This window comes from Macrobrachium rosenbergii, chromosome 50 (genome assembly GCF_040412425.1).
Source record: "Macrobrachium rosenbergii isolate ZJJX-2024 chromosome 50, ASM4041242v1, whole genome shotgun sequence".
NCBI classification, from domain to species: Eukaryota; Metazoa; Arthropoda; class Malacostraca; order Decapoda; family Palaemonidae; genus Macrobrachium; species Macrobrachium rosenbergii.
In genome coordinates, this window is record NC_089790.1 from 38,673,853 (window position 1) to 38,694,206 (window position 20,354).

Sequence of the window (20,354 nt, forward strand, 5' to 3'; positions counted from 1 at the left end):
CTCGGGAAGTGCGCTTGGCAGGGAGCATCCCGTCAAGATGGATGGAGCTAGGCACTGACCAGTGCTGGCAAGGGGCACTGGCAGTGAATTAATGTCAGACAGAATCCCAAGATCCCTGAAAAGGAATCTGGAAAAATTAGATGCCAAATAGCTCCAGGATTCATGCAGAAAAGTGTGGTAATAGAAACAGCCTACATAGTGAGAAAAGTGGTGGACTCCTAAGGAGGCAGGATGCAACCCGGAACCCCACACTATAAAAACCACCTAGTCGAATATGATGACTGATAGACATAATAATAATAATAATAATAATAATAATAATAATAATAATAATAATAATAATAATAATAATAATAATAATAATAATAATAATAATAAAGTTGCAATGCCTGAAGAACCTAAGTTTTCAACAAGAATAGGTGAGGAAAAATACCTTGAACAGCAAGAAATTAAAAAGACCGAACAAGGCCTTCATAAGGGTGCACTCAGATAAGGCCAGAGGGCATTCCCTCTTCATGGACCAAAGGAGGAAGGGTTACTTCAGGGAGCCGTCGGTGGAGGAATCGTGGATGCACTGGAGGGAGGGGATGAGGCAGGTGAGAGGCAAAAACCTTACATGTCCTGAAAAGTTAGGGGTGCTGCTAATGCAGGTAACTGTCGGGTAAGCATATATAAACGCCTTACTGGACACCAGGGCAAGCATTGCCCTGTTTGAAGGGTTAACCATTTCCCCATGTGCGAGGAGAGTCAAAGAGAAGCTGGCCATTGTTACCCCTAGGGGACATGTAGTGACAATGATGCAGAGGGAGTGGCGGCTGACACAAGCAGGACAAACCACTATTGAACAAGACCTCTTTATGACTAATTCTAGGAATCGAAGGGGTGCCCTGTTTTTTAAGAACTGACTTTATTCAACTATTTGGTGTGAAAATTCACGGCCACCACAGTCCCAATAAATTGATAGTGGGGGATTATGTGATACCTGTAAAATCTTCTGATAAGGAATATATAAACTATTGTAGTGCTCTTGCATAAAGACAGATGAGGTGTAGTTCTGGCTACACCTGCGAGAAGTGAGAGAGTTCCCCCAAGGACACTATAGTCTCCCTAGTGTACTTGGTCAAAGGAGGATCTTGGGAGGGTGAAAGAGCGATGCCAAATTTACTTTCCTCATTTTGCAAATAAGGCTATGGAAGACTCCCTTTCGATTCTTTTAAAAAAAGACTTTATTTAAGAAACACATCTCATTATGATTGATGGCAGTTTTAAGATAATAATATTGTTGCCTACCTTGACGATACATGGGTCAATCAGGATTACACTCAAATGCTGGGTAGATACAAAGTCTGCAAAGGCAACAGGAATAAATCCACTGACTGGTAAAGGTGGCAGACTAATTATTTTGCGCTCTTGAAATTGAAACAACAAAATTTTCTGTGTGTATATATATATATATATATATATATATATATATATATATATATATATATATATATATATATATATATATATATATATATATATATTTCTATGAATGAAATAATGCAGATAAATATCTCGTGGCTATGAAGAACAGTAGATTATGTAACACCCTGTACAATGAAAATTATAACAGGATATACCCTGGTGTAAAGTGATCAATGAATTATAAATTAATTAGCCCTTTAATTCCTAAAGGTAGACCAATGTAACTTTAAATAATAAAATAATAGATCATAGCAAAACTATAGCATAAAATAATGAAAATTAATAAATCCTATACTGACATTTAAAAATAAAAGAAATCTGCGAGGAGAGAGAGAGAGAGAGAGAGAGAGAGAGAGAGAGAGAGAGAGAGAGAGAGAGAGAGAGAGAGAGAGAGCATTTCCAATGCACAGAGATTATTCTTCAAACGACACTTGTCCAATCGCGAAACAACCTCGACAAAATGTAAAATGCAAGAATAAAACCAGAGAAAAGACAGGAAAATCTCTACTTATTAAGTGAGGTTTTAACAGTGCGTTTTGAAAAGCTTATGAACTTGGCTGTGAAGGCACAGACATTTAAGAAAACTTTTACAAAAGACTGCTGCGTTCCATAGGCTCTCCTTTAGGCCCAGTTCTATCAAATATTTTTATGTACCATTTAAAGGGTCGAATGCACTCTTGATATCGACAGAAAATAGGAACACATGTACAGTACATTCAAGCTCTTGTAACAGTGAACAACCTCTTTCAACGCACAAACCATTTCAAAAATCTTCGACGCTGCTGTCGCTATATAAAATGGGTCTTCAGTTTGAAATATCAGATGGGTATTTAAGCTTCCCCTTTAAGAGTGGCACAATTAGGACATTCATAAGAATATTAGGCAAAAATTAATGATTTAAAAACAATCTGAAAATAATAGATTTCATGATTAATATATTCTGTGGATTAGTTTCATAAATTTCATGTGGAACAAAATCAAGGTCTAAAGCCAAATTACTTACGAGGTTTTGTTTTACAATGGCATGGGTTTCATTTACGGTCCCGCAGACTACAGGTGCATCGGGAATCATTGATATCTTGGTTAAAACTTCAGTCATACTCTCTTGATCATTCAGAGAATTCAAAATATGGCTAAATTTATATATCGTTATTCCATCCAGAACCACTATATGCCCTAGGAACTATTGCCCTACAAAAAATTGACACTACATCAAATTATGTTTCATCCCGTAGCACTCCAATGATACTTATACCTTAATTAAAATCTCTTAATGCTTTTTTGCTGTTCTCCCGGTGACAATGAAATCATCCAAGTAAATAAGCACTCCATACCCCATGACTGATGAGAAAATGAACCAGGGCGCTTTTAACACCAAAGGGTAGATACCAATATCCATATAGCCGATCATTCACGATGAAGGCTGTATTTTCTTCACAACCCTCATAAACCAGAATTTGGTGAAAATCCTCTTTCCAATCTATTGATGGAAAAATTTTCTGTCCTGGACTTTGGCAAGCAGCTCTTTAATTGAGGGTGGCGTAACTGCATTAAATTTCCTTTAATCTACACACAGTCATAGCAAGGCATCTTTTTCCCTTACCAGGGTCATCGGGGATGCCCAGGAAGACTCACTGAATAATACTGACTCTTTAATTTGTTTGTTCCCTTCTCTGCTTCCACTTGGTAGCAAACAGGGACCCTGTAAGACCTTCTACAAATAAGGGCATGGTTCTCCGTGTTGATTTGGTATAGGAATGGACTAACTCTCCCCAGGGACTTGTCTATGATTGTAGCCATTTACAATCTCTCCTAATTCATTTAATACTCAATTAGAGTGAGCTCTGGCCGTTCTCACGTGTGCCCCTCCCTATGCGTAGTTTGGAAGTATGACCAGTGCGCACTCTTCCAGACCACACAAGGAATTCCCATTGTTAGGTTTTTTTAAAGGAATAGTAACCTTTTCTTCACATAATAAACAGGCTAACTATAGTCTCCCAAGCGTGCTTGGTCAAACGGGGGGAGGGAGGCGTTGGCAATCGCTTTACAGTGCAGTGCTGACATATCCATTTCTCGAAGGTAAATCGAGGATTGTGGATACCCTTTCCCTTCTAAGACTACTTGTTATAATCCTCTTTGGTATTTCCTGGTTTGTCTCTCTTCTAAATAACGGAGTGTAGAGCTAACTCTTCTTTCAGAAACGTCGTTGTCATAAATGGAGTATGCGATCATAAATTAAATAAAATGTAAATATTATCTATCACCAGGTAACTCTCTCTCTCCTTTAAATGTAAATTTTTTTTTTATTTCACCATTCCCGAACCAATGATTTTATTCTTTTGTGAAGCTTGTTACAGAGTTTTCTAATGCTTTCCATAATCTCTTCACAAAACGTAATATATCACTTCCTCATTGATCAGGCTACGACGTTTGTTTGGGAACCAGACGTGTTGTACTCAAGAGATAAGGAAGGTTCAGTTCTCTTCTTATATGGGACCGACATCAACGTGGTGACAACTATTGCTGAGATTCTAAACTTCAGTTTAGTCTATCAGGAGCCTCCCAACGGTAATCATATAATTCATTTTCGGACTGAAATTATTGAGAAGAAATTTGACTATTGCTCATCATTACAGCCCGTAGAATTTTTTTTTTTTTTTTTTTTTTTTTACTGAATGATTGCGAACAAAGGTGGACTGGAAGCAAAACCACAGGTTTCATCTTTCGCATTCGGATATACTGTAGTTAACGGAAAGCTGAGTTAAGTTGGCATTTGGCATTCCGAAGCATTCTTCATGCGTAGTTCGTTTTTGACATTACTCCACTCCAGTCTTCCTCATTACAGGTGAGATGTGGGGTGACGTCAGTGGCAATGGTTCCTGGGCTGGCATGATTGGCATTTTACAGAGGGACGAAACCGACGTCGCATTTTCCTTGTATGTTTCTGATATTTTTCTAGACATCTTGGATTATTCAGTTCCCTACAAGTTTGAGGTAAGTAAGGTGTTATTATTTAGCGTCCCTTATAAGTTAGTGAACTGTGATTTTAAGCTTTTCGGATGACTTTTACAAAACGTGCCAAATTCAGTTTAAGTTTTAAAAAAAACATCGAACTCCAATTGTGTTAACATTTTTCTCGCCTGAATGAAAAAATTTCTTAGTAAACTTATGTTACTAAAAAATTTTCTGATATTTATTCTTTCAGTAAATAACAGATTCTCAGCACTTCATCTTACACCTCCCAGAATTCTTCTGTTGATCGCCCTACCCTTGTCTCTTAATTTTGCATATTGTGAGCTTAACAGAAAGAGAATTCACTAACTTAGTCTTTCCACGATATAGAGTCACCAGCAAGGGTAGTCTATTTCTTAGTGTTTATGTAAAGAGAGTTTCTCTGAAAGAGGATTCGGTAACCTAGTCTTTACACAATGCAAGCTTAACAGGAATGACTTCAATGACTTCGCTCTTGCACAAAGAGAGATCATCAGCAAAAATGGATACCGATACTTACTCCTTACATCAAGTGAGCTTGTGATAAAAGGAGATTTCATAACTTGGTCTATGTATACGGCGAGCTTAGCAAAAATTATTCCACTACTCAGTCTTTACTCCAGAGGAACTAATTATAAAGAGGATTCCATCACCTAGTCTTTGCGTAAGGTGAACTTAACAGAAATTTATTATGTAACTTAATCTTTCCACAATGTAAGCTTATCAGGTACAGATTCCATAACTTAGACTTTGCATAAGGAGGCTTATCAGAAAAGGGGACTGTATTTTCGTCTTTTCGCAAGGTGAATATATCATAAAGGGGGACAGCATAACATTTTTTTTTTTTTACAAAATGAGCTTATCAAAAAGGAAATTTCCTATCAGAAAGAGAATTCCATAACTTAGTATTTGCACAAGGTAAACTTAGAAAAATGGAATCCGTAAGTTATTATTTGCATAATGTAATCTTACTAGAAATGAATTCCAAATCTTTGTCTTGGCACAACTTATTACAAAGAGAATCCTTAACTATGTTGTATGCAGTACCGGTTATGTTTCGGTTCTTCAGCTCGAAAAGAATGAATCTGAAGCAGTTCATCGAATATGTTAGTCCGCTTACTTCATCTCTTAATCTTTTTCATCTCTGCCAAGAAAAAGTTATCCTCACTTCTTTTTGTGTAAGTAATGTTTCAATTAATTTTTGCAGCCACCTTAAGGCGAAAGTCCTTTCGTCTGCCAAGTGTTCTCTTAGCGTTCATTAATCGTTTGATCACTCAGCCCGTAGAAAAATACCATTTTCGGATTGTACGGTTCATTGACTGCTTTTCCTTCATTAGCTATCTTTAAATTCTCCGTCTGCTCTAGGTTTCCTGACTTACGTTTATCTTCCGATTTTTTTTTTTTTTTACTTTCTTCTGGCATGCTGTATAGAAGTGGTTCTTAACTCGATTCTGTCGACATGCCCTCAGTCTACCTACAGAAAATTCATGGACCATCTCTGGTTTGATTTATGTAAAAATTTATAGACAAAAACACTTTTTTTAGAATATACTTCTTTCAAGGGTAATTTTTCGAACTTGCACGAGCATTTTGTTGTGAAATGTAGATATGTAAACAAGAGGTGGCTAATATAATTCTTGATTAGGGATAATACAATGATATTAAACGTAAACTTTTTAATTACAATTCTCACACTTTATTATCAATAAATCTGTGGACGAGTAAGAGAGTCAACAAGGGCAACACGAGTTGTGAACCACTGGAGAGACAAAGGCACTGGACTATTCAGTCCGTTAATCTGTGGCTTTAAATGTTACCGAATTAATGACTGCAACTTCGTCTTATTTTGCATGGGTACTTAGACTAGACATTTAAACTGAATGGCAGTCAAAATTTCTGTTTTTATCCGTTACCGGTGCCATATTTCTAGCATCTCCATTACCCTCCTCCTCATAGAAATATCAGGCGCAAACTCTTGCCACAGGGGAAGAATTTCATGTTCCTTTCATGAGGTTTGTTATAAACACTTTACTGAAATTCTCCTCAGTTAAATATTTTTTTATATTCTTGGACTTCTTTTCTTTTTGTTTTTAAGGGGTTTTCGCAAGGTTCTGTGGCATTAAATATTTAAAGAAATAAAGGAATAGACTCTTTAAACGATGCAAAAAGGATTAGAAATACGCAAGTAGTTATACTGCCAGGAGTTTTACTATGCAAAAAAGTTGTAATTTATATATAATATATATATATATATATATATATATATATATATATATATATATATATATATATATATATATATATTACCTTTGTTGGAGAGTTGTTTTCACCATAGAGAAGAATGGGAGAGGAATTTAGGGTGTCTTTCACTGGTAGGAAAACTTTTGGCTTGAGGAAGAAAGCCATGTGTCGGGGATATGGCCCAGAAGGAGTGGAGATCAAGGGGAAGCTGCTTCTGGGTGCCATAGCCAAGACGCCCGTGCATGTCTTCATATCGCGTGACCCCTTACATGACCTTTGGAGGATTAACTTCCCACTCTCTCTTGATGCTCCATTTTCTATGATCGCGCTTAGTCACCACATGGCAGGGCAAGGGCCACATGGTCAGTTGCTATGGGCCCCTAAACTTTCTTCTTGAGTTATCTTCTCCACCGGCTCAACTTACCCTATGGCAGGGATTTGTCTCTAAATGGTTTCGTTCCTGGAATAAAGGTATTCAGTCAGTCACAGGTCCAGAGACAAGGTGATTAAGGAGTGTCTAGGAAGCAATAAGTTAGAGATTGAGAAGAGGCAAATGTTTTCCATTGCCTTCCTCTCAGTAAGCAGTATGATGAAAAATGACTTTGCTTCTTTGAACAGTAAGACAATTTTAGTTTTGCATTGCTTTTCTTACAAGTATAAAGGTTTATATTTTACTTTTATTACCTTCTGAGAAGCTAAGAGGGCGAGTTAGCTTGGGAAGGGTGTCCCTTCGTAGTAACTTCCCCCTCTAGTTGGCATGTAACACCTTTAATTGGGTTCAAATGTCTACAAATAAGTTAACTCGACTGACTATGCTTTATCTCTCATTAAATTTCCCTTGATAACACTCATTATCTTAAAATTAGGGTTTCTGCAAAATAATGTCATTGAAAATTATTTTACATCAACTTCAAAATTTACATTAAGACAGAATAAGATGCTGCTAGCAATAAAATTCATTGAGTTGTAAGCTATTGTTACTCTATGACTTCAAGTGTCACAAATTCTAAGTAAGGTATTTCATGATTATATAAATCAAAGTAACATCATAAAACAGTTTTGTAGAGTTATCACTGAAGTAATTTTAAGGTTAATGACGCACTTAAAAATATAAGATTAACTTTGTGAATTCCAAGTCATGCAGTTAGTGTGCCTTGGTGTGGCATTATAACAAAGTGTTCATGGGCTTATGTTAGGTGATGACACGATGCTTGGATACGATGGCACTGTGCCAGACATGGCACTAAAGTCACGAGTGCCTAGTGAAACTCATTTTAAGTACATGGAAGAGATAGAGTTAATAGAGCCACATTTAGTTGTTAGTTCTGCTTTCCAAAAGTTGTGAGCTAATTAAGGGGTTGTGATCAATAGAGAATGGTACAAAGTTATGATTATAGCAAAATCCGCCTGGCTTTGCAGCTAAGCCCTGCCCACTGATTACATCATGACCATTCCTTGAAGCTGATTGGTTGGGAATGGTTTCAAAAAGTTGGTTAATCTGTGGTTTTTTTCATCTTCATTTATTTGGCAATGGTTGTTTTATCGAATTATCAAAAAGAAAACTTATATTATCCCCTGAAACAACATCATAATACACATCTCCCTAAAAATGGCAAAAAAAAAGAGGAAAATATGAATGAAGTCAGGAGTGTTCAGCGATGCTGCAGTGCTGTGTTTCGTAAATGAACTTCACCTGAATATGGAGCTGAGTCAATGACACGGGGAATGTCTGTGTTCGAATTGGATCACTTGAATCACTGGACAATGATAATTGCCGTTTGATATTGTCAAGCATGTTCACCATTCTAAATTTGAACACCAAGATCTATACAGACTGGTATTTCATATTCATTTCAGGAAATTTTACTACATTTTAATAGTCATAAAATCGATTTCATTGCAATCATTTACACATTCGGAGGGATGACAAGCGGTGACTACACTACAAAACCAGAATATGCCAATGTTTAACTTAAAGTTACAGTGTGATAGGCTATGCGAGTCATATTGGATATAGTTTGCTGAGCATTTTCTTAAGGACATTATCTCCTTTCGAAATAACAGGATCATAAAAATGGACATAGACCTATAATGTCCTATGTCTTTTTGTTGGTTTACGCAGCTTATGACGTTTGGATTATAGACCTATCCCTATCTTATATTCAGCTGTTTAATTGTGGTTCTTGTTGTGGTTATTCTTGTTTCTGTTGCTACGGTAACCTAACATTGCAGAATAAACGTAGACCTATTCATAAAATAAAAAATTATCTACCTACTCTTGTTAATTGAAACAGTCATTTGTTTTAATTAAAAGTAATCGAGACCTTTATGAATATAGTCTACGCTAGAGTATTCTCCTAACAACAAAGAGAGAGAGAGAGAGAAGGGAGAGGAGAGAGAGAATTTACTTGACTCTTATGTATCCTTGTGTCCAATAGGGTAATCTACAAGAATTCCCCAAAAGCAAATGAATCATGGGCTACTCGTAGACTAGTTTGGATAGTCTCATACATAACTTTTTCAGCTATCATTTATTTTTTTCTTATTTCGTTAAGTATTTTATAATGCTTTCCTACCTTAGCCTTCATTTTCATAGAAATGCTACAGCAGCCTTAAATTTACTCATCATAGTAATACAATTTATTATCCGTTTTGTACATATATATTTTCAATATACTTCGCTGATAGTTATGTGTAAGACTGAGACGGTCCTATGATTGATCTGTGTGCCATCGGCTATGTGTCCACAAGCTTTACTTTTATTCTCTGTGGTATAAGTGGCGTTACAATTACTATGGCAATCCATACTTATATGTGTATGTGCACTTGCTTGTACGTGTACATTCCACTTTATGCATATACATTATATATTGTTGAGTTGAAACTACTATATTAATTAAAAGCTACTCTGTTTCCAACAGATATGGGTAGAAAACTATTTGCGATAAGAAATTGACGTGGCATTGCCTCAAAATATAAGAAATTGACGTGTAGGTCTATGCCCTGTCATTGTCTCAAAATATAAAAAATTGACGTGTAGGCCTAATCTCTCAATGATATTAACATTTGACATGCATGATTATTAAGAATTAATACCCTAATATCGGAACTGGCTGCATAAGACTATGCTTCCTTTCAGTTAATGTGGTCTATGTGGGATCGCTTATGCAGGCCAACACGAATTTAAAGGAAAAAAACAAGATGCTTGTGTATTTAGGCTGCGCATGATAAAAAAAAATGCACAGACAAAATGATCCAAGATCTTCATAATGGTAAATAACTTAATATATCTTTTATCGGAGATATTAATTGCATACTTCACAACTCCAGGAACTCAAATCTTTGGTGTCAAGATTCATGCACGAAACTCAACATACCAAACGGAGTCAAATCCATACTGGTAATCATTTCAACTATTAACTAGTGTGACGTCATTCCAACTTCGAGAGCTAGCCAATCACTAGCGTGCAGTGGGCGGGGCTTAGTTGCAAAGCTAGGTGGATTTTGCTATATTATGCCAGGATCTTGTTCCTTAGCCTCTTGAAAGGGCCAGGTTCGTCATGGGGGTGCCAGGCTGGTTATGCAACCATGGCACTGATGCCAAGGTAAGGCAGTCAGAGGGCGTGATTCCTCTGACAGAAGCATCTACTAATATCTGTGATAATGGCATGGTGCCAGATGTGGTACTTGTGTGGTGAGGGCCTAAAGGCTCTGCTATGTACAATTTAAAGTTTTCCATGCCCTTGGCAGCATGAAGGGAAGTCAAAAGACTTACGGTACTAGAAGATCTGGCAATCTGCACTCTGCATTGGCAGAGTGCGAAGCAAAGTAAAAGTGGGGAGCTGCTATAAGGCTTGACAAAGGAATTCATGAATGGGCAAGGTTGTCAAGAAAATACTATATTAAGAGATTTAAAAAAAAATTATCTAAGTGGTAAAAGAAAATATTACAAGAAGAAGTCAAATTACAAAGTTATAAGAAGTATTAATAATGGGAGAAACCTGGCACCCTATTCTGGTTTAAAGTGCCAGAATCCTTCATAAGATGAGGTGAGGCAAAGTGTCAGATTGGCACTAGTGCCAGGGGAGCTCAGCGGCTCTCTTTAGGCTACCTGGAGTTGTCTATGCCTGTTGACCTTTCTTCCTTGGCTCTCTCTGAGGTTGGTGTTTTTACGTCGTAGGGAGGACTTAGGGTAACTGGGTTCAAGAAAGATGTTGATATGCCACCTGTTCTGCTTCTTTAACAACCAAAGCAGGGGTATTCTTTACAAGCTCTACCACAAGTCATCGCAGTTCCTTGGGTTCATCGGTCAGTTGAGATATGGCAGAATCCTGACTCATAATCTTGTCTGCAGAGGACTGGGAAAGAGAGAAAGAGGTCGTGGTGGTTGAAAGAGGCTCGCAGGTCACCATGACCAGCTCAGTGGCTCTAATAAATACAAGAAATAGGATGCTAAGGCTATGTGTAATATATACACGGCATTGTGCCAAGACACCATGGCCAGGAGAGCACCTATACCATGTCCTTATTCACACGTTAGTCATTTGATCTTCCAGCTGTAGCACTGAGGGCCTAGCCCTTTGATGTGGGTAACCTTCTAGTGACTTCTTCTGGGAAGCGCTGGGTTTGTAGTTGCTGAGTTAGGTGAGGATATAGAGTCCTGTCTGGGGCAAAGGGTGGAGCCTTTAGGAATGGGAAGTTTCTCAGCGTCCACGAAGGATGGAAACTGGCACTGCTTAGGGAACACAAGTGGCACTGGCAAAGAGTGTGAATTAAGTTTGGGATCTCCGGAAGGGAGATTTATGGTGTGCTTTGCCACTGGTATTATGCCAGGACCTGGCACAGGAATCAATTGGTAACTGGCTTGATGTTCGGGAAGAACGGAGCATGGCACTGCTCAGGGAACGGAAGTGGTTCAAGGTAAAATTGTGGCCTCAGGAAGGGAGATCTGTGGTGTTCTCTGGCAATGGCATTAGGGCAGGGCTCGGCACAGGAATTAGATTTGTCAGGAGCTCGACGTTCAAGATGGTCAGAGCCTGCCAATGCTCAGGGCATGCAAGTGGCACTGGCAGTGGGTTTAAGGTGGGTCTGTGGGAGAATTTGGCACTGGTTGGCACTATCATGTCTCTGATTGTTAGAGGAAAGGGTTCCTCTTCAATCAGGATTGGCACTGGAGCGTGAGGTCAAGATGGAGCCGCAGGTTGCGAGTCTGTGGAGCCACCAATGCAGGATGTAGAAAAGGAGGGCCAACACATATCCTCAGTTTGCAATGCTGGGGAGCTGCCAAGGCATGAGATAGGAGAGGAGATGAGAAAGCTGACAGGCTCCGTAGCAGAGCTGCTGTAGGGGACAGGGATCATATCCATAAGTTCTGCAATGAATACAGTGCCATCTGGCACTGGTGAAGAGCCTCCTATGCTAGAGGCTGGCTCTGCTTTGTCTAAGGTAGAGGAGGAAAAAGTTGAATGTGACCGAGGGTTGCATTTTGCAAGAGGGTCCTCTGGCTCTGACACCGGAACAAGCTCAGGCACAAGGATTTGAGGAGTGACGTCAGCGACGTCAGAATCAATAGTGCCAGGATCTAAAGCTGGGAAGGGCTCAACGACCGATGGGGACAAAACCCTGCACAGGTCAGGTGGAGGCACTGACTTGAGGCAAAGCATTAACTTATCTGCTGGAGGTGAAGGCGATGTGGGCGTCAGCCCTGGCTCTCTCTCAAGCCTGGGCCCATTGAACAAGTGGCATAGATCTAATCTATCCAGCAGGGGAAATGGTGTCCATGGAAGATAACCCGTCAGGAGACAATGGCCTTGGATGATGTCGTAACATCCATGAATTCTCTCCACCACTCCTAGGGGACACTGTGTTATTGTGTGGTCTGTTTCACCTAGGAGTGTTCTCACCTTTAGATGGATTGTGGGGTTGGTATAGGTGATGCCATCTACCCACTCGAAGGTCATTCCTTCATTCTCGGCAACTTGGGTGCCTTGGGTAGCACATGTCATGCAATGAGGGAGACCTTGGCTTCTATAGTGGCCAGGGGTTTTCCCCACCAATAAGTATAGGGAGACTCATCGTCAGGGAGAGCAACATGATGGAATCTCCATCTTAGGACGTCCTGCAAAGAGCTGTGTGATGTTATGGACCTATTTGGACACTGGATAGAATCTGGTAATGTCTGTGCACGCTACACATAGTGCAGAGCCTCCTCATCCACCTCTTGTAGGGAGCCCAGCCCTTGGGTTGTGGCTCTGGAGCAGGTGTACGCAGTGGCACTGGGTCTGAGGAAGGGCCAGGGTTAGACACCGGCTGAGTGGTCCTTGCAGGGCACTTCCATTAATTCCAGGTGTGGCCGTAGCCTTTGGACATACAGCAATATGCCTTACTGAAATCTCTTTTGGAGGGAGGCTACCGACGGGGTCCCCTCTCGGCTTGGCTCTAAGGGTGTCGTTCTAGCCAACCAGATAGCATCATGTACAGATATTCTTGTAACCTATACCCAGTATAACCTACTCCCTGTCCACACCACTCACAGGCAGCAACTGCCTCTTCATAGGTGGTCATTTTGCTGAGTTGCTAAGGGTTCAATATTTCAACTACTCTGGAGGATTTGGTGTGGATGGGTTATCAGGGCAAAAGTGGCACTGCATGGGAGGGCTAATGCTCTAGGGTGTGCAGTACAGGCACAGATGAATAAGTAATGAGGGGCCATGCCAGGAAGAGCATGGAATGGAAATGGCACTCTGAACGGGCAGAGTATAATGAAATGGGTTAAAGGTGGGCTTATAGGGCTCTGACTATAATAACAGTATTCCTTTCGGTAAGGTGGCACTGGCACTAAGTGTGATGGTGTTCTAGAGAACAAGCAGGAAATGGGTTGGTTCCGCACAGTGGAGGTGGCTGGTACTGGGCCTGCTATTAAGGGCAGTAGTTCAGGTGAGTGCCTGGGAATACTATGGAGAGGGTGGCACTGAGAGCGTTCCTTGGAGTGAGTGGGTAGCATTCTAGGACCCAAAAGGGTTTACCTGAAATGCTGTTAGGGTGATGGATAAGCTGGTGACACTCAGTGCCAAAGGCGCAGTGAAACCTTTCAACTGTAACAATAAGAACAATAATAACCAATAAATCAGTCAATCAACATAGTGCTGGTGTGTCAACCATACAACCAACCAATGCGTAAATGGAGAATATTACCTTTTTAAACAGATATTCTTGGGGCTTTTGTGTTAACACCAATATTATATGTGCACAGTTTGACCACTTCTCAAGTGACAATCAACATTTATTGTACCTCCTGATAACCAGGCGTCTTTCTAGTTCTTGGTGTCACTTAATTGGTTAATGTACTCATTTTAGTTGTGAAGATGAGATAGGTAGTTATACGAGTGTGGCCTGCAGTGTGATTGTAGCGTGACTCCTAAATTTTACTCAAGTTCTAACAGCATCTGACTAGGGACCACACTTGTAAAAAAAATAAAATAAAATAAAAGCTACTGTAGAGGTAATTTCAATGGGGACTAAGGGAAAATCAAGAATTGACTTAATAGGATATAATTACACAAATCAGAAGAAAATTACACAGGAGCTGAGTCACTAGCTCCCTGGCACTGTAATTACGTTAAGTCACAAAGCAAATAGCGCCACTAGCAAATCAGTATAAGATAAGCTTCTCTACAATATATTTAAGATTAACAGGATCCTGCAGAGAGGATAACCACGATGGATTTAAGAACTTCTAAACTTAGATGTAGGTTAAAAGAACCTTATAATACAGTGAATCACAATCAATTTAAGAACCTCTAAAATTAGATTAAGATTAAACAGAATTGTGTAACATAGGGTCACAATTAAATATATCTTCAGATGCAAAATCTTGAAGGAATCTTCTCACAGGGAAGGTTAGGGAAGGCACCGTGCATAACAGATGCTACAAAACTGCACAGTCAGCTATTCTGCAATACAAATGCACAGTCACTCGATTGCAAAACAATTAACACGTTTAACTTGCGAATGCTGAAGGTTGAGAGGGAAATCACTCAAAGAACAAATAAAATCCAAACTGGTTAACACTTCTGAGTTACTTTACACAAGTGAAAATAAACCGCTTCACGTAGGCTCCAAAGGAGATTGCAAGGGAGCAAATATGAGAGCAAAATAAGAAGTATAGTAAAAGAAAATGTGTGTCAGACAATTCCAATTCTCACTATATTTTTATCCTGGAGATAGACGTCTTGATGTTGAAGCTAGACTCTGAATTTACTACAAGGGGTCAGTGGGATCAGATCTAAGTAACACATCTAAAGATCACTTTGTGTGAGAGAGGGAGGGAGGTCAGAAGACTGACCTACAAGGATCTGTCTGCTAGTAAGTTGCAAACTCTCGTGAGCGACCTATGGCCTCTCTTTATGTGCTGGCTTTTCCTACTTCTCCACCTCTGTCCAAGGCGGGAGATGACCATTAAACTTTCCAGCTCCCTGTTGGCGTCTTGTTGACAGCTCAGGATGCAGGGGTACTGGAAAAGGAATCGGCGACAACACACACAAAGGAGAGAACAATAGAAATACAATAACAGGACATTAAGGCCGAGAAGGTTGAGTAGGGTGGAGTTTTCCACACGAGGGTGCCCCCCATAGTGAATCGCTAATTGACAGGGAATGTCGTTTATGATCCTACTTGTGTGGTTCTAACAACCAACACACATATACTGTACTTATTCTTTCAAATTTAGATCATGGAGCCTGCCCGTGCATTTGCAATGAATAAATGTGCGTGGCAGTGTATAATTTTTCAGGATTTTCCTTGCCTTAGGCGTGACATGACAATCCTGGTTAGGAAATTCTTATCTTATCGCAACCTATGACTCAGTATATGAAATTTTTATTACTTCATAAATTCTAATAGTTGCCCTGTAGTTGTTGGATTTCTCAGCATTAACTTGAGTTTTGCTCAGTGAAGTAACACTTTTTGTTCCTCTCGTGACTTACCTTTCATCTCTGTACTAGGTACATATAGGGTGAAGTCTGTACACACTCCCTGCAGCACCTCCCTTTCCACACTGCAAATGAAAAATAAACAGACCTTTTACAGGATGCCTTCTTATAACCCATTAATTAACAATCTTGAAATAAAATGAGGAAAGCATAAGGTTTATTGTGTGTTGTCATCAAGAATAGTATTAGAGTTTCACACACATTGCCTTACTTGGGTTTGAAGGTCACCTAACCAGCTCAAATGAAAACACTTCAATTGCATTAGGACTTTTTCTGAAACAGACTTCTATATCATTAAGGCAACGAATTTTATTGATCATTCTGCATGTATTTTGAAACAGAAGTTTAGACTTATAAAGTTTGTTTTTTATGAGTGGTTAGCTCCAAGCTTTCCTTTGTATTTAGCTTGAACACCAAATATCCACTTTTTGTCAGAAAGCTAGAAAACTAAACAGAAATAAGCTACCTTGTATAAGACAAAGTTTCTTTAGGCCCACCTTCCTCTTCTCGTCATTTATGTAGATCTTTTTATTTCCTTGTTTTTTAAAGAAAAGCTGCTTTGTAGTACCAAAAGAACCACCGCTTCCTGGCTGGTTGGCCATCTCCTACCCGTTCCATCCTTGGACTTGGTTTTCACTCTTCGTCGGATTCCTGATATCTGGACCATTGATGTATTTGTTTGCACTTGGCAGCAGACGTCTGTAAGTGTTGTAGTGTAGTCTCTTATGAATTTTTGTAGTCCTTTTCGACTGGTATTGATACAGGAAGTTTGATATTTAAACAACTACTACATTAATACCTAGAGACTTCATTTATTGGAGTTCACTTCTAAGCATCTGTTTTCTTTTCAGGAAGTCCAGTGTGAGAATGGTTATCTCAAGTGTGTGTATATTGCCAATTTTGCTTAATGTATAATTCAACATTTCATGATACTGATAAATATGCTTCTCTTAGTTATAGTGTTACAATGAAACCGGTCATAAGACGAAATATACATAGAAACTCATATGTGCAAACACTGACCCATATGCAGATTAGACCCCGTAAACATGCACACCCACTATACATTTGTATATATGCATATATATATTTATTCTGGCTCACAGCAGGACCGAACCCCGATCTCTCGAGTGAGAGTCCAGGGCATTAGCAATTCAGATGCAAAGATCATAAAGAAGTTGGAACCTAAGTACTCTGTACCTGGGGATTTTCCTGGGCAGGTGCCTAGCACCCAACATAGTACCAGCGAACTTTACCCAAATTCCCGACCCATCAGTGCTCGAGCTGCTAAAATTTCATTCGAATTACCCTTCCACCATGAGATATGATGGAAATGAGCACATGGGAACATGTTTCACTGAAATACATTTCTGACTCACAGCGAGACTGAACCCCACTCTTTCGACTGAGAGTCCAGGGCATTAGCAATTCAGACATAGAGTTCATAAAAGCCCGAGGTTTTGTCGCGCTGTGAGTCGGAAATTCATTTCTGTGAAACTTGTTCCCATGTGTTCATTTCACCTGTATATTATATATATATATATATATATATATATATATATATATATATATATATATATATATATATATATATATATATATATATATATATATATATATATATATATATATATATATATATATATATATATATATATATATATATATATATATATATATATATATATATATATATATATATATATATATATATATATATATATATATATATATATATATATATATATATATATATATATATATATATATATATATATATATATATATCTTCATATATATATATATATATATATATATATATATATATATATATATATATATATATATATATATATATATATATATATATATATATATATATATATATATATATATACATATATATACACATATATAAATATACATATGTATACATATATATATACATATATAAATATATATATATATATATATATATATATATATATATATATATATATATATATATATATTTGTCACGCAGTGATCAAGTACCTGGTTATTACATAAATACTAAAGCCAAAAATTTACCTCACTTCAGCCAGATACCTGAAACTTCATAACAATATTACGACTGAACACTAAAGGAAACAGTGATCCCTTAAAACTTGCTTAACACTTGAAAAATCAATCTAAGTTTATCAAGTTATGAGTGATGTAACAACTGTTAATAACAAATAAACTCGGGGAAAAAGGGCATCACCCCATCAAACACTATAATTGCTTCCCTGGTTCTAATTCACTTTGATAAAATCAAAGAACATTACAGATATATCACTTACCTTGTACACATACACAAATATCTCTAATCACTGGTGGTCAAAATGAAACACTGTGCTGTTAAAACTTTAAACAAACAAATTTATTTCTAAGTTCAGAAAGTTATAATTGGAGTTCACAATCTCAAAAAGATTTACTATTACTTGATGACAATGTAAGATTTAATTAATTCTTAAACAACTTTAATTCACAAAACTTTAATTTATCAAGAAATTAAGTTAACTAAGCAAAATTCAAACTATTAAGATCTATTCCAGATTTGAAAAAGAAATCTCAAGAAATGGAAATCAGTACAAGTATTCAATGTTAAAATATCAACACATAATTTCGGGTAACACTGTAAAATTATGAGCAAATAAGAATAATATGAAAACAAGGACATATTAAAAATTAATATGCAGCAGAAAATATACCAACAGCAATTTCACTAAGACAAAATCTGTTTAAAGATTATATCTATCTCTCAAAAAGATTGCATCCACTTTTTAAAAGATCATATTCACCTCTTACCAAAATCATAAATTAAGTTTTTACCAAAACCACTCAAGTTTTTACCGTGGTAAAAAACAAGCAAATAACACATTACCTTACTCCTCTTTGCACTCCATTACACAATTCCTTATTTCTCAGTAAATACACTTTACAATGCCTGTACAATGCAAGTATTTTTAACCATTCACAAAATTTATATGTATTGTAAGAGAGTGACCATAACGTGACACCCTTCTATATAAGGATGGGTTGAGAGAGAGAGAGAAATTGCCACCTTATCCTACCAGCTCCTTATTCTAACTAACTACTTTTGTTTCATCAATGCCTGTTATGACTCCAAACCTGGGCTACCAGTTAGTCATTTAAAGAAAGAGGTTACACTGACAGAATCTTAGAAATAAACTGAGTTCCTCTTTCTACACTAGAATAAACAGAATACAGAATTACTTCTTCTATAGAATAAACAGCCGATTCTTGGATTTATTTTTTAGCTCAGAAAGCAATATATGTTTTGCCCCTTATCTGAATGATTGACAGATAGCTTCCTGGCTGGACACTTGTTCAAACAAACACAGGTCTCTGAACGAGTCTTGGCTATCAACCTGTCATCCCTCTTCAAAGATAACTTAAGTGCTCTCCCTTGCATACCCATTTCTTGACCGGTTAGGTACACAACAGTGCAAACATGACCACAGGATGATCTTATCTGATCTGATCACCAAAATAACCCTCTTTATAGAATTTGAAACTCCCAGCATCTCCCACAAAACATAACACATATAAGCATTGCACAACAATGCACACATGACAACATTTGAAATACCTAAAAGGAAAATTATATAAAAATACAGACAACATACCAAAAAATACAGAACACACATTACTTTTACAGAATATTCACATTTTGTGATATATATATATATATATATATATATATATATATATATATATATATATATATATATATATATATATATATATATATATATATATATATATATATATATAGGTGTGGTGTGCATGTGTACAGAGAGAGAGAGAGAGAGAGAGAGAGAGAGAGAGATTCACAATATATTACTTTTGATAATCCAATTTTAGGAGAATTACTAATGGTGTCTACTGAATTGATCATTTAAGTTTTGTGAATTAATCATTTAAATTTTCAGGTGTACAGACAAGAATTTTCCTTTTTACATTCGCTCGCGTAATTCAGCACATGAATGTTTCAGTGGCCTCTAGTAGCAATGGAAGATATTTACTAAAATATAGTTTGGCATAATTCTGAACGAAGGTAGATAGATTTAATTTCAGTGTAGGCTCTGTTCCACTTTTAATTAATGACTTGAAAAGACCCAAATAATATTCTTAAGGAGCGATGAGTTTTACTCCTTCCATTATGTATCTCCACTAGAATCGAGTATTTCTATTTCATCAAAATTGCAAGGAAATATTAGGCTGTTAACTTCAGTTTTCAATTATATGGGAGGCAGGGGACTATCATTAAGCTTGTTGATATAAGGCGATATACAATCAGCCTGCATTACAAAACACATGACTTTTCTTTTATTTAGTTTTTGTTGTGGTATGCCGTATCTCCAAGAAATAAAAAAATAACACATCTTCGTTTTTATAATTGTAGCGTCTGAAAATATTCTAAAATCATGAAGAGTTTCCAATAAATTCGATTATCCTACTTCTTAAACTTTAGACTCCACAGTACCAGCCCAGAGATATGTGAAATCATGTAATGCTTAAAAAACGTGAATGATGTTGCCCCTTTTCCATATGCCTGCGTTTCAATGTCTGATTATTGCGATGTATTTGAGAAATGGCTAAAAGATATAGACTTGACGT